Source organism: Crotalus tigris, unplaced genomic scaffold (assembly GCF_016545835.1).
Source record: "Crotalus tigris isolate CLP2741 ecotype Arizona unplaced genomic scaffold, ASM1654583v1 scf7180000017546.9332058, whole genome shotgun sequence".
Classification (NCBI taxonomy): Eukaryota; Metazoa; Chordata; class Lepidosauria; order Squamata; family Viperidae; genus Crotalus; species Crotalus tigris.
In genome coordinates this window covers 4,543,119-4,559,687 of record NW_024096465.1, presented here as the reverse complement: position 1 = coordinate 4,559,687, position 16,569 = coordinate 4,543,119, and the positions used below count along the sequence as shown (strand labels likewise).

General features: G+C 37.9%; 1 long non-coding RNA gene across 2 annotated transcripts in view; it reads left to right on the top strand.

Annotated features, from left to right (window-relative positions):
* Nucleotides 1-1,052: 1,052 nt before the first annotated feature.
* Nucleotides 1,053-16,569, top strand: part of LOC120304697 — an 87,799-nt gene continuing 72,282 nt past the window's right edge. For both annotated transcript variants that reach the window (XR_005555800.1, XR_005555798.1), the window contains exon 1: nt 1,053-1,331. This is a non-coding gene — a long non-coding RNA (uncharacterized LOC120304697). The remainder of the gene's footprint in view (nt 1,332-16,569) is intronic.

Below are 16,569 nucleotides of genomic sequence, written 5' to 3'. Positions count from 1 at the left end.
TGTATCTTCATTCAATTAATCTTATATTGACTTCATTGGGATTTAAACTGCTTCTGTATATATGAAAATGAGAACTACATGGCTATATTCCTTGTGCATGGCACGGATTTTTGTGGAGTTCCTGAAAAACTAACACAAAGCAGCAAAAAAAAAAAAAAAAAAAAAGGGGGGGGGTAAACAGACCATTATTATTTTCTTAGTCATATGGACATGATTTAGGCATGAAAGGTGTTCACAACAAACAATATGTACATCTGAATTTGCATACGATGAGGAAAATCAAGTGTGTATTTCTAGTCCACCATGTCAGAGAACAAAGAATAAATTCTACCGGTAATGGAAAACCTCCTATGCAAAATGCCTGGCCAGTTGTTGTCCAACAAGGTTTTCATTTCCTGGACTTTTTGTATTTCAGAATGAATGAGGGCCTCACCTTGGGAAAAATATAAAACGATTTTCCTTTCAATATAAATGTCTGCCCCAAAAATCAATTTCAATTTCATCTTTGTTTCATGAAAAAAAAGAAAAAAGAAAAGAGGGAAGGAGGGAGGGAGGGAGAGAAAAGGAAAGACCTACAAGGCTATAAGTAATAGCTACCCACAGCTTTCATAATAAATATTTCTGGAACAGTAAAAAGCTATGCGAATGCTTTTTTCCCCCTTGTGAACTGGTTACACTTTAAAAATATTTATGATTACATGAGCAGATAATGTCTAGATTCTGATTCCATCATTTCTGTTTCCAGAGATGGCTCCTTCCCCTACCCTTCCCTTCCTCTCCCTCTGCTCTATCACCCAGCATTTTTTCCAAAGTGCCGCTGCTTTTTGGAATGTGCGAGGAATTGTGTGATATTTCAAGAACTGCTATCAATATGCAGGTACACAGGTACAGTTATGTCCTGTACAATAAATCATCCATCCTTTGTGTTCAAATAAACATTAGAGGACCCTTCAGTAGCAACTCCTTATCTCGTCTAGGCAGGATTAAAAGATACGCTCTTCAAAGCCTAACTGGATATATTTTGCTTGCAAGCTTGCTTAAATTATCTTTACTGGATATAGACATTCATTTCTTTCTAATTTCAGAAAGGGGAAACAATGTTCTCATTTTAGGAATGCTAACTCATCACCCATCCCTGCCTGCAGCATTTACTCTCTCACTCAAATGCTGCATTCTTTTAAATTTACTTTTTAAAAATCCAACACCCTGAACTGGAACTATGAGAGATTTATTATGGAAAGCTACAGCAAGGAGAAATGTGTGCCAACCTTCTCCCTCCTGCTGCTTCAGTGATTCAAGCATTGCCTCTGCAAAGTCAGTGTGCCGTTAAGGTAGGTAAGTTACGCACACAGCCTCCATCGTTCTTTGTGCTATTATGTTGACTGGAAGCTGTGCAGTTGCCTTATTTGCATCTTTTCCTGTATTGGCATATCAAGTGAAAAAGAGATTGGTGGGGTGGGGTGGGGTGGGGTGAAAGAAAGGAAATCCACCAGCTTTTAACAAATGATATTGTATTGAAAGCTTAGCTTTTAATAAAACCACATGTTGGAAATTTTAGTCTCCTGTAATGGTTGATGCTTCTCTTTTCTCTGGAGCAGATTGGCTTGTGCTGCATTTTCTTAACCTAGATTCATGTTAAAGGGGTGGCAGTTTAAATGCACTGCCCAGTGTTGCTGACTAATACAACCCAGCCTCATTCTTCCAGCTTCTTGCAACTCCCCCCCCCATCATTTTACAATGCAAAGTCACTGTACCAGTAATGTGGGCCAGATTTTGTTTGGGTTGATTAAGAAACCTCCTTAAGGAGAAGGGCAGGGAAGGAGTCCTCTTGAAACTCCCCCATCCCAGCTGAGCTTGCAGACAACCACTTTCTAGCTAAATTAGAAATGTCAGAAAATGCCATCAAGGGGAATGCATTCCAAGAAGACTATTGTGGCTTACTGGCTTCCTCTCATTCTCTCTCATCCTTCATAATATTAGCACCATATAGATTTAATAACGAGATGACTGGCAACATTTTGATGATGGAGCAGTTTCTATGATCTGCAAAAAAGACGGCATCTGCTTTTCCCGTGTACCAATTAATTATTGATGCAACTGAAACTGCAAGAACACTTTTCTTCTTTTACTATAAGGAAGAAAAAAGGTTGAACATTTTTGCCAATTGGAGAGGAATTATATCATCCTGACCTTGGAAGGTGTGTTTGAGTGTGTGTATTGTATTGTATAATGCACATGCATGCGCAGATACATACACACAACATATTTTGTTCTTTTCTTCTCATCACTATCTCTGCCAAGCAAGACACTGCTGTGAAATTGTCACTCTTATCTCCGATTTCTATTTTCAATCTGTGCTTTATTAGTGCTTAAAAAAAAAGCACAATTCTCTATTTACTGTTCCATATAACAGCTTTCTTCCCAGTGCCTTTTTTACAGTGAAATCTTCTGCTGTATGAATATATAAGGTTTATTTGTTGCTGCTTATAATCCAGTTCATAAGGAGTTTTTGTTTCTCTCTCAGGTTACCTGGAATGAAATATTATTCATTGGTCTAATGTGATATCTTTATCGTGGGAAAGCCATATCCCATATTTAGCATTCTCCAAATATTTCATTTTAAAAAGAACACATGTATATATTTTATACCTTTGTAAATAGAACAAAGTTTGCAATCACCTACTTCGCCATTGGCAATTAATCTAAAAAAATCAAATAATTCACTGCCCCATGCTATTCACATATCACTTGCTACCATCTGTGCGTCTCAGCAGCAGCAAATGATGGGTAATTAACTCAGTGCTTTTGTCTTTCTTCCTCCAAATGTCTGACACATATATGGATTTGGTTCTCGCTTATATTGCTTTCCTTCTCCCCTCCCAATTTCTTTCCCTCTCTTCATATATACCAGAGAAAAAATAGTGGACCAGACTGGGGAGGGGGAAAAAAAAGGAAAAATACAAAAAAAAAAAAAAAAAGCAATACATTGCAAAGGAAAGAAGAGAACCACCCCCTGTCCCCAACCTCCACCAAATGCTAAATCTAAGAAGGCGAGTATCTCGCCTGACCTTTTGCTCTCCTTAATATCAAAAGAAAAAAAGGAGTTGACAGTGGACAATGGCTGCTTCAAATGCAGAGGCTACCTCCTCTAAAGCTTTGGGGTCAAGGTCAAGATGCAACCATGAAGAAAAGGATTTGCAAGCTTTTCTGTCAGCTGAAGCATGAAGGGGAAGCATGAAAGTGGGGCCATATTTAGGGAAGGTAGCAACCCTGGATACAAGCTAGTGATCTTTCAAATTATATATTCTTTGCTAAGGTGGTAGAGCACCTTAGCACAGGACAATTGTCTGGATATGCAATCTTGTTCTAAGGAAGGGAAAAAGGACAGATATCCAGTGTCATATTTTCAGCATGTGAAGGACTTTGAAAATATCCCTTTGGTAGATTTAATGTGGCACATTTATATACAGGAGGAGAGTGCAGATGGGGGACAGAAAAACCTGGTGTAAAAAGAATTTTCATTTTCAAAATCTGCTAGCAAAATATGTTTCACATTTCAGGGGTGTTGATAGTCTTAAACAAACTAATTACATTAAAAATACAATTAAAAAGCCCCACAGCACAGAGATAAATACAAGAAGTGGCCAGAAATAGATCAATGACTTTGGAAGCTTATTAGATTATCTTGGACCAGGTGTTATTTCTTGATTTTAACCAACTCAGAAGGTTGTTATTAGAAAAGAGATGGAGGAGGAGATGCTACACTGAGTTTATTAGAGGAAGATCACAGTAATAAACACTGGGTGCATTGTTTTATATAGGTTCTTGTAGGAAAAGAGCATGTCCTAAATATGTGGTATGGGTTGCTAATACTATTTCCTGCTGCAATTTTTTTCCAGACTGGTACTTTTTAGATGTACTATATATGCAACTCCAAGATTTCTTCTTGAATACATATATGCTTCCATGGAATTCTGGAATTTAGCATTCAGTACATTTAGAAAATACTTGTTAGGGGAAGATTAATCTATTACTATAAAATAATAATAATAATCATCATCATCATCATCATCATCATCATCCTAGAAGCAGTAAATAAAGCTTTGGTGAATCTTCACATCAATTACCAATTTATAACAAAGCATGAAGATTTGGCCTGTTGCTTTCAGAAAGTCCACATAGTGGTAGATTATTTCTTTACCTTCCTCTTCTTAGCAACTGGTTTCAATGGTATCTTACTCTGAATAAATAAATTATATTTAAATGTTAAGATAGTAGCTACATCCTTGTTCCATGAAACTTATGGTCTATCAGAACTGTGTGCAACTATCTGAATGATGGTGCAGTAAATATGAATATTGCCATTATATCTTCACTGTGGGTGCATGTATAGCTTTATCAATTATAATAACATAGCTTTATCAATTATATTTATAACACATACCTTTGAAATTATCAAAGTGTAAAACACAGAAATTTATCCACATTATATTAGAATGTGTAAGTTTCTTGCTTTAAATGAAAACTAAGCAGATTTCTCCATTACTCTCTGCTTCTTCCCAATTCTGACATTAGAACAAGGGCAAGAGAAGAATCAATATATTTAACCCCAACCCACATCAACTATAGGAATTGTGACTATCATGTGAAGATGGATTCCAGAACCAAGTTGCTTTTAATTTATTTTCAACTACCTTACTTTCTGAAAGCTGCTGCAAAACAATGCTTTAGTGCAAAAACTTCCTATACATGGATCTTGATTTTGTGTTAAAAGTAGCAAACAAAAATATGCATATTTGCCAAAAATCTATGTTTATTTTTGTACTTGTAAAAATATAGTTTAAAAAACGAAGTTTGTCTTCTGTCATATATGTTTAAGTTGTATATTTACTATTGTACTTTTAATTATAACATACTCTCACTCTTTCTTGTTAGATGCAGTTTTCTAATCCCAGCTGAAAATACAAAACAAGAGCTTCTGTAGTCTACATCCCACACACATTTGCAGTATTTTCCATCCCACACACATTTGCAGTATTTTCCATTGCAATTATCCACATTTGTTTCTCCAAAGCCATTTTAAACTGCAGTGCAGGCTTCTCTTCTGTATAGGCATACTGTTTGGCATGCATTCAACTTTCCTGAATTGGGTAGGATGTTCTTCTTCTTCTTGTGCCATATCCTTCATCAGACGTTGGCAATCATGTTGTTGATCCTGTTTTTATCAGCAGCCGCACAAAAAAGTGCTGCTGAGTTTTGTCCAAACCAGTCCCTTAGATTTTGAAGCCATGATGTTCTTCTTCTGCCTGGACCTCATTTGCCTTCTATCTTTCCCTGGAGGATTAAATGGAGTATGCCATATTTTTCTGGGTGTCACATCACATGTCCGAAATATTCTAACTTTCCTTTTTTAATTGTTTTGATGATTTCCCTTGGCTTTCCCAGGCGGCTTATCACCTCCTCATTTCTGATCTTGTCAACCTAGCTTATACGTAACAGCCACCTGTAAATCCACATTTCAAATGGTTCTAGTCTCTTCAGGCGGCCTTCTGTCAGAGACCAACTCTCTACTCCATAGAGCAGGACAGAAAAAATATAACATTTGACAAGCCTGATTTTCAATCTTAGGCTTATGTCGTGACTGCAGAAGACCTTTTTCATTTTGAAGAATGCTGTTCGAGCTTTCTCTATCCTTGTCTGTACTTCAGTGGTCATGTCCCAGCTTTCATGTAAATTAGAACTGAGGTAGGATGCAGGAATTTATCCTATTGCCTTGCATTTTCAGTAATACCAAGGTCCCTGGTTGCATGATCTCAGATGAGAAAAATAGAGAAACTCCACGATTGTAGAGAAAAAGAATCAGCTATGCGTCACCAAACTATCTATGTGACTTCTTGACTTCCTCCAAGTTCTGTATTCCCTTTTCAATCAAATACATTTCTTGTTCAATACAATGACTTGATTCTGTCATTTAGTGAATGAATGAATGAATGTAAACTACCACTTTCTGCAATCTTTTGGTGGAAATCATTCTGATACTGATAATCTGGCATCCTTCCCTCTCCCTCTCCCCTCCCTCTCCCTCTTCCACTTCTCTTTCCTTCCCTCCCTTCTTCTCTTCCCTCTCCTCTCTCCCCTCCCTTCCCTCCCCTCTCCCATCCCATCCCCCGTTCCCCTCTCTCTCTTCCTGTCAACAATTGATAAGTAATAAAAGTCGGTTTTACAAATTGCACTTTTAATGGAAAATAGATGTATTGCGTGAATCGGGCAATCAAATGCAGCTTCTCACAGCCAGGAGACAAATTGTAAAACTGAGAGCAATAATTTCCTCAGAGAAACCAATGCACTGTGCTTTTCACTGAGTCAGTACTTGGCAATTTGATGACCTAGTATCTTTTCATTGAAAGAAAGGAAGGAGAGCCCAGAAAATTAAGGAAGCTAAAATAGGCATGGAGTACCTGGCACATTTTGCTCATTGACTGCAATAGGTAAACCCTAGAATTACAATAGTTTGATGGAACAGAAAAATATTAAAATTATTATTGTAATGAATGGAACACACACATACACACAATTTAGTTACGTAAATTAGGAGATAAACAGAGTTATAGCAAGCTTTTTTCATGCGTGTAGATTTTAAAAAAGGGCGCAAATTACCTCTTTCCTCACAACTTTGCTGCTCTCTGTGTAGCAACGTTGTAAGAAAAACTACAGTCTGAGATAGAAGGAAAACGGATCCTTCTCCTCTTCTCTCTTCACTCTTTCTTCCTCCTTTGCCTTCCTTTCTGCAGACTGTTTCTTGATTGGCAGCAATTCTTTCACTGTATTCAACAAAAACTCAACTGGCTATTCTAAAACCATCATCTTGAAGGAATGAGCAAAATATGGGATCTCTGATAGCTCTCTTGAACCTTCTCAAGGACATCAGGAGGAAGAGACAGCTACTCTAGTGGATGAAATGCTCCAGGTGACACATTAGGAAGATATTGTTGGTAGGTTGTTTCCAATTCATTAGCTGTCCCCTCTGCCACTCAAGAGTGTTTTCTTCATTTCATTTAATGGTCAGATTAGAGGTAATTGATCTGCCTATTTATTGGAAGGCACCCAGCAGATCATCAATTTCAAGTCCCTGGAAATCAAATAGTTAAGGGTTGGGATGGATTGCTGCCTTTAAAATGTGGTTTTTAAGGAGAATCTTGAGAATTGGAGTCACAAAATAATAAATATTGAAGTCCTAGAGATAGCACAAAAAAAAAGAAATTGCATAAAAAAGGAAATCTGAGCGTATGTGTGTGTGTGTGTGTGTGTGTGTGTGTGTGTGTGTGTGTGTATCCTTGATAGCTGCAAAATGCGAATCCCAGGCATATTTGTTGAATAACACAAACTTCGATCTCCGGGAGAGCTATAAACCAGTTGTTTATTGCTAAAAAGATATTTAAAAACAATAAAAACAACTATTTACTATGTTAAAAGAAACAACTTAGCTTTCGCTGGTCCTCTGCCAACGTCCTCAGAGTGGGACTTAGAGGGTGGGGAGATTCTTTTTATATACCTTGCACGAAGCTGAAAACACCAGCCTGAAGATGATGAATGGGACTTCATCAAAACGTCGCCAAGACACTTCCAATTTTACGTGGGAGAAAGACATATATATATATATAACATCACAGAGGCAGATATAGTGAAGACTAATGGTAATCAGTCTCCTGAAAGGAGGAGACACTTGAACTGAACTGAACTGAACTGAACTCAGGGCAAACTTAATTTATTGGATTAGTTACATCTATTTATGGGATTCTTGGTGGCTTCTGAGATTGGTTATTTTCTTGCAGATGTTCCATTATCCAAGTGAAGTCATCAGCCTTATACTAATGATATTACCTAGTTGAGTAATGAAAAGTTTGTAAGCATACAACAGAGCTCAGAGAGCATCAAGTATTCCACAGTTCAACCCTGAGCTAAATATACTGTCTTCTACTATATTTATTTGTTAGATTTATATCTCATTTTTTCTAGGAATAAAAAGCAGCATATATAGTCATTTCACCTCCATTTTTTAAAGGTTGAAATAGTAAGTTGGACTGAGAGAGGAAGAATGATTTACACAGTCACTCAGTGAATTTTCATGGCAGCAGTTAACATGAACCCCAGTTGTAGCCCAATCTCTAAACCATTAGACTGTGTTGGCTCTTTCCCAATCATGTAAAAATTTCTTAGTCACTTGAAATTGCTGGACACACACACACACATACACACACACACACACACACAGAGAGAGAGAGAGAGAGAGAGAGAGAGAGAGAGAGAGAGAGAGAGTTTGAATTAGGATTCCAGCATGGCCTACGATAAACATGATGTAGAGAACTGATAAAACAAACCTTCAGTGAGAAAACCCGTCAATGTATAGCTTTGCACTGCATAAGAAAAATGATAAAGGAATTATAAATAGAATACTTCTCATGCATAGTGATTTTTCTTCATGCTTTTACAGATGTGTAAAATCAAGATGAAGAAGAAGAAAAAGAAGAAATAATCCATTGCCTTTTCTTTGCTAATGTTCATGCACTGATGCTTTGCTTGTATTGATAGATAGATAGATAGATAGATAGATAGATAGATAGATAGATAGATAGATAGATAGATAGATAGATAGATAGTTTTTCAGGCAGACCGGTCTGATTGATTACACCTTGGCATTTTAACTGTTATATTGCAGTTCTACTTTTTACAATCTCTTTTGCCTTGCAGCCCCCCCCCCAACTAGGGGCATTAAGCAGGCTCAAGTCGCTACTATGAATCCCATAAAGGGTGTGGCTAACTGATGAGAGCAGAATGAGCTCAACATGACCATATTAGTCTCCTAACTTAATTCTTTAACTCTTTGTCAAGAAAAAAGAAATCTGGATTTGTAAATGTTTTGCAGTAGCGACTTGAGCCTGCTTAATGCCCCTAGTTGGGGGGCTGCAAAGCAAAAGAGATTGTAAAAAACAAACTGCAGTATAGCAGTTAAAATGCCAAGGTGTAATCAATCAGACCGGCCTGTCTGAAAAACTTTCTGTATATACTCCCTTGACTCGGCTGACAAAGAGGGGAGGAGAGCCTGTGGCTTGGTGATTAAATCACTGCCTAGTATGTAAACTGCCCAGTTCAAATCCCATAAAGGATGAGATGAGAGCAGAATGAGCTCGAAATGGCCATATTAGTCTCCCAACTTAATTCTTTAACTCTTTGTCAAGAAAAAAGAAATCTGGATTTATATATGTATATGTATATGTATATGTGTATGTATATATATATATATGTTCAATAATGATGGTGAAAATGCGACTCTCGGGCATAATTATAAATGGAATGAATAAAGCGCATTCACCAGGAGAGTTTAAAGTTAAAATACTTTAATTAAAGTATTTTACTATATTAAAAGGTTGCCAAGCTTTCGTTGGGAAAACTCCCCAACATCTTCAGGGCTGAGAGACCGTTTCTAACAAGGTGGTTTAAACGGGTTCCATAGACGTCTGTGCTTGGTTCCTAGACTGTGCCAGTATTCCCTGCTGAACAGCTGATAGGTGGGAGGGGGAATCGGAGTAAAGATTTCTTCCGTCGTTCTCTCGAGCACTTGTGTTCACATCTCCGTCGATCTCAGGTGGTATTGTTAAAGCTATGTTCCGCCCTCTCCCGGCAGCACTGGCTCTCGTTGCAGCGGGGGGATTTAGTTTGATGTCATTGTGTATCCTACCATGGAGGCGGGGCTTCATCGGCTGCAATTTAACATCTTTCCTCTGCTGCGTGCTCCCGTATTTATCTTCGCTCGCATGTACAAGCATCAACTGGATGTGGTATTTTTCAGTGTTTGAATCATCCTCCTCCATCATGGTGTCCCCCATGCTCATCTTCCCTCATAGGTCAATATTCAAGTTAAATCCCCCCCATTTCTGTGAGCAAAAGTCTGTTGGTATTTGGGCAGATTCCCCGCTCATGTTACTTTCCCTTTTATCAAGCGAACGGGTCGTCATCACATGTTTTTTCTCCCCTCTCTGTATGGGATATTCACTTTTATTATTATTATGGGTAGTGCTAAATTTAGTGGTTCTATCCTCAAATTTCTTAAGCACTCCAATGTCATTATTGTTGTTTTCTCCAATTAAGAAGTGAACACAAGTGCTCGAGAGAACGACGGAAGAAATCTTTACTCCGATTCCCCCTCCCACCTATCAGCTGTTCAGCAGGGAATACTAGCACGGTCTAGGAACCAAGCACAGACGTCTATGGAACCCGTTTAAACCACCTTGTTAGAAACGGTCTCTCAGCCCTGAAGATGTTGGGGAGTTTTCCCAACGAAAGCTTGGCAACCTTTTAATATAGTAAAATACTTTAATTAAAGTATTTTAACTTTAAACTCTCCTGGTGAACGCGCTTTATTCATTCCATTTATATATATATGTATATATAAATAATTATGCTAAAAATATGATCCCTAGGTATATCCATACTTAAAACCAAGTAAATAAACGTGAGCACCAGGGAATGCTATACAATTTTAATAAAAATTTTAATAAAATTTTGTCGGCGGCTGCCGACATCATCAGGGCTCAAGATGCTGGTCAGTAGGAGAGTCCCTTTTATAGGTTGACTAGGGTCTGCACCCGGCTCTTAGATCTTGTGGAACACAGTCTATTTCATCAAGCCCGGTGACGAAATCTAAGAGCCGGGTGCAGACCCCAGTCAACCTATAAAAGGGACTCTCCTACTGACCAGCATCTTGAGCCCTGATGATGTTGGCAGCCGCAAATAAAAGAAAGCAAATATAATATTCCCTTTCCCTCCATCTCTGAGCAGTCTGCTATACAAATTTGGGCCAGCCTCCTTAAAGTGAAAAAAAATCAAGTCATTCAAGATTACCCTACTTACAAATGAGTAACAGATTACCTTCCTTGACAATGAAACACAATAGCACCACTGATCTGAAACTGAATTCTTCTCTTGGCATGCTTTAATTTTATTTTGAGACCTTTTCTGAACTAGTGACGAGTTGATTAAAGAGGAACTGTCTCTCCCACCCCTTTCTTTCTTTCTCTCTCTCACACACAGACTTGATTTGCAAGCATGAGAAATGGGGAATAAGTGTTTTATAGGCAATCTTTTCCGAGCTTCAAATTGCCAGGCTACTTGTGTTTAGTTCATTTGCCCACATTGTTAATATTTTAAAATAGCAATTCCAGAAAAAACAAGGTTGATGGCGTGAGTATGCATGCATGGATGTTTCATGTATGCACAGAGTTTTTGATGTTTATTCACATATTATTGCCAACATCAGTTTCTTGGGAATCAATGAAAGGTACAAATTACAGTGGCCAATGCAAACAATACTATGAAAAGTGATAAATCTATTATCATTACCACCACTAATACCATTATCATTACCACATCTGGAGCCCACACTTTAAAGAAATGAAATCGCAAAGGTCTTCCAGACAACTAAGCTTCTGGAAGATCATAAAAATGAGAAGCACTCTTATATTTATTTCAGAGGAGAAGAACCCTCATAGAGAATGGCTGCTCTCAGGCCTCTCATCTTACCTCTTGGTAATTGGGCATTCCCTATTCATGTTGACTGGACAGGTGAACATCTGGGATAGGTAGCTTCATAGATACAGTCACAGAGGACTTGTAAGTCTATCATGGAACTTAGAAGCACCGCAGTAGTTACCAAGCCTCCTGATACATAATTGCTACTACACTTTTACTTATCTTGCAGTTCCACTGAAATGTGGCTAGAAAAATTTCAATGAAAGGTAGTTTCTGCTCCTCACCCAACCAAATCTGTCCTGTCACCCACAGTTTCATCATGACCAAAGTTAAATTGTTTGTTTGTCAAATGCATCAGCTTAAGCTTGAGTTACCTATCTTGGCTCATGAAATGATACTGGGGAATCTGAAATAGAGATGAGCAAATAATTTCTGAACTATATTTTTTAGAATGGTTCACCACCCACTTACTCTACCATACACTGTTTTCATGCCTTCCAGAAGGGGAGGAAAGTGGGGGCCCACTTCACCATTGGGGTAGAGTGTCCCACAGGGTGAGGGTAACGGCAGAGAAAGGTCTCTTCCTGGACCCCAACAGACAGAATTCTTTGGCTGACAGAGTTTTCAATATATCTTCACTGCCTGACCATGAGGTGCAGGCTGATGAAATGGGACTTCCTTCTCTTGTGCCTCCTTCCCTCATCTACTCCTTTCTTTTCTTCCAATTTTCTACTTTGCTTTCACTCAAAGCTTCCCAACATATTGTCTCACTTCAAGGGGGGAAAGTCCCACCTCCTCAGCTCACTCATCAATAATAGAGTAAGATGGCTCTTTCCTATTCTTTTCTTTTGACTGATCTTAGCCTACCATGCTTACTATCAATTCAAAATTCTGCAGTCTATTTTAAGCAACACAAAATCAAACTCTCCTCAGCCATATTCACAGTTTTCTATACCAGGGCTTTTCAACCAGAGGTACAGGTACCACCTGTGATACATTGGCACCTGGCAGGTGGTACGCGACCATCCTAGAAAAGTGGTAATGGGGAAGGGGAATGAGCTGAACTGGTGGCAGCACCGCACAAGCCTGAGCGAGAGAGCTTCAGGGCTGTCAGGGCTCAGTGGAAGCGCCAGGATCAGCGCCAGGCTCCAGCTGGAGCTCAGCACTGATCCTGGCACTTCTGCTGACCCTGAAGAAGCACCAATCAGCTGGAATGTTGCAGCATCTCCAGGGTCTTATGATTTACATTTAGATGTTTGGCAACTGATTCATATTTATGACGGTCACAGTGTCATGTGAAGTGACCAAAATCTGCTGCAACCACCCAGTAGACAGGGGGAATAAAAACCAACCCCCCCATCCCACCCCTGCTGCCAATCCCCAGCAACAATGCTCACAACAATGAAAATCTCGGATAGGAGGAAGAGCGCCGGTGAGCGGGCAGGCAGGTGTCTTGCTCGGGTGTGGCTTGGGGGGCACTTTTTTCAGTGCCATGGCAGCTTCAAACAGTTACTAAGTGAACTATTGCAAGTCAAGGACTATCTGTACTTTATCACTTTTTTCCTTTTTGGGGGGGGTCATCAAGTTTTTGACACCTTGCTAGGTGGCTGGAGGTACTCGGATGTTGCCATATCCTAAAAGTGGTACAATGGGTGAAAAGATTGAAAAGCCCTGTTCTATACAATTTGCTACTTCAATATTATCCACAATTTAGTGCCCACAAAATATAATTCCAGTTGAAGTACTTCCTGAATCCTTTCAGCACATCATTCAGATAATTCCTTTTTACTTCTCATCTTCTTTTCCTCCTTATCTTGTCTTTCTTTCCTTCATCTCTTTTCTTTCTTCTTCCTTCTTCCTTGTTCTTGGACTTCCTAATCCAAATGCTTTGGCAACCACTTTAGCTCTCACCACTGTTTCTTGACACATTTTCTACTATATCTGCTGAATGAGTTACATGTAACAATTCATGCACTGATTTTCAGTTATAATACTTATGCCAATGCAGCTGTACCCCAGTCCACTTGAATTCCAGCTTTCAAACCAATTTAGCTTTAAAGGTTGTGGTATTGGCCCTCAGTCTCCCAGTGAAACATTGGCTTTATGAAAGTTGTTCAGTAAAACCTGCAGTATAAGGATAGGAAGCCCTCTACACTTTTTTCTTTAAATATCAGTTCTTTAGATAAATTCCTTTCCAGATTCAATTTCGTCCACAAACTCTTCTCTTCCTTTCTCTTTCTAGTACACAGTTCTCCTGAATTCCATTAATTCAATGACTGATAACAATCAGACCAGATCTTTTATTAAAACTTCCAATCTTACTTTTATGTTCCACTAAAATAATGTATATAAAATATCACAAATTAATAATGGTAAACACATAAATTATGTTTTAAAATGCAAAGGAAGACATTCGTGTATAATAAATTATTGATTTTATTTCCTAGGGAAGATATAGATAAAGCAAAAGAGTCCATGTGTATTTAAAATCCCAGTTTTAAGTAACATTTAATTACCAGAAATTTGTATTGCTTGTTCAATCTGGTAACACTAATTATTTTCTCCAGTTAGCTCTTGTTTAACTATCACTTTTAAAATTTAACTTTACATCTAAATAGGAATATCATGGAGTAGACTGTTCATCAATACAGATTTGGTATAATGATGTTCACATTATAAACAATTTCTGAATAGAATCAAAATTAATTCATGTTATTCAGCATTCTAAATAAATATTTATAAGAATGATATCCCACAGAATAAAATAAAAAATAGAATTCTGTTGGCTTTCACAACGATTGTGGTTTTTTTGACATCTGCAAATATCCACAAATTCATAGATTCCTGTCCACTGACTCTTTCCTGAATGAACTCTATCTGTGAATGAGCTTTTATATGCCTGGAAGTTTCCCAGCTCATACATTCCTTATTGGCAAGGAATCTCATAGAATAAGTGAGTAGATCCACCCCATGCTCTATGGCAGGGGTAGTCAACCTTGGCTCTTTTATGACTCGTGGACTTCAATTCCCAGAATTCCTGAGCCAGCTTCAGCCAAGGTTGATTACCCCTGCTCTATGGTCTGCCAGATGCTTTATATTTGCCTCTGGTTTCACAATTACGGTCCAATAGCAAAACCCAGTGATTAACTTACATTAACTGAGTCCTAAAACCTAGGACTCCTGCTTAAGGCTATGTCACTTGTATACTGGAAAGAAGATAAAAACAACATCATGGATTGTTATATATATTTATCTAAGTGACAATATCTCTAAAGGAGGTCATTTTTTATTATACAATGCAATGTATAGTAATTCTTCTGTATAGCTTTCCAGGCCCCCACATTTTAAATGAAATGCCAAGGGAATTTCTCTCTTTGGGCTATTTTCAAAGTATACTCTACAATAAAAAGTATACTCTACAATAAAAATTAAGCTGAAAATTTGAAAGTCAGAAGGAATTTGAAAAAAAGGAAATGAATTTTTAAGAAATTGGAGAATAGATTTCATCCTATTATCTCTAAAAGAATGCAAATGGCCAGCAAGGAGTATAAATCCTTCCATTCCTCACCATCCCGTCAGAGCTGAAGAAGCTTCTTGGATGCGAAGTGAAATGTCTTCAAAGAAAAACAAGAAAGTCCAGTTGCCTCCTGAAAAAGTACCTTTGGGATAACTATGACCTGGAAGACTAAGAATTTCCATAAACATTTCATCCTTTTACTATTAGGAGTCATATCGACTAGGCCTCTGATTCAATTTCAGTTGGAGATTCAAAATTTAAAATGGCATGATTCAGTCTAAGTTTATGATCTGAGGGCTAACAAATTAGATTTGAACATCGATTAAAAAACTTTGACTATAGACCACAATGGGAAAGCATCATAATGTTTGCAGCTATCTGGTCAGTGCAGAATGAGAATTCATTCTGAAATATTTCCCATACATCTCTCTTAAGGAAAATACAGTGTGGATTAAGACCACAAATAACCAAGGCACTAGGGGTGTGGTGGCCCTAGGCACAAGTATACAAATAATGAAGTGAACTGTTATGATATGTTTTGATGATTTTAACAAAATCTTGGTAAAACTTTTCAACTATGCAGATACTTCAGGAAGCCTTTAATTTGTCCACACAAAATTTGTTTGTTACTCTAATTTACAAATAATAACTTTCAAAAACTATTTAAAATATACAGTAAGTATATTTTTATTTATCCCGAAATTCTAAGCTTAATATAATCTGAAAAATGACACTTGACTGGTTGTGGGTAGTGATATTTTACTATCTCTGAGCATTTTAAGGATTTAGGATGGTTGTCATATCTGGCTGACAAGAACTAGCTAACTTGGGTGAAATACCAACTTTGACAGAACTCATTAGCAGAACCTGACTTTCTTCTGAACAGAGTTCCCAAGAATGACTATTGACCACATAGGTTGCTGTAACTCTGCTGCCTCTGGTAAATACATTTATGGGAAAGTAAGAGTTAGCTTAAATGGTTGGTTGCATGGCTGTGCTGGAAAAGACTAAAAGAGAAATTTATTATTCCATTAGCTCACAGTATAGAGAAATTAAAAGAGACTTGGGGAAATGAATGTTACCTCCAATACTGTTAGCTTTGCTACCTCAAAAGAACTTAAATAGGTAAACAGTTTAATAAGGTGATAAAACTCCTTAGCTGGGAATTCAAGTCAGTATCAGCAGGGCTTTTTTTGTCATAGAATGCACTGGAACGGAGTTCGGGCACCTTTTTTTTGACGGATTTTCCAGAGTTGCCTTGAACAAAATCCTAGTCTTTTAGATACACTAAAAATGAAAGTTTTTTTTTTTTCAACTACAAAGGAAAACCTTGTAGGGTAGGCAAGGCGGATTGTATGATGTGTGTGAGTTCTGGCACTTTTTTTTTTTTTTAAAAAAAAAGCACTGAGTATCAGAGACCCTATAATATATTACTCAAGTTGACCCCCAGAATTCCCCATAGGTAGAAGCAAAATTTCAAAATTGTATATTTACACAATCAGTAGCAGCACTCAATGATACAAAGC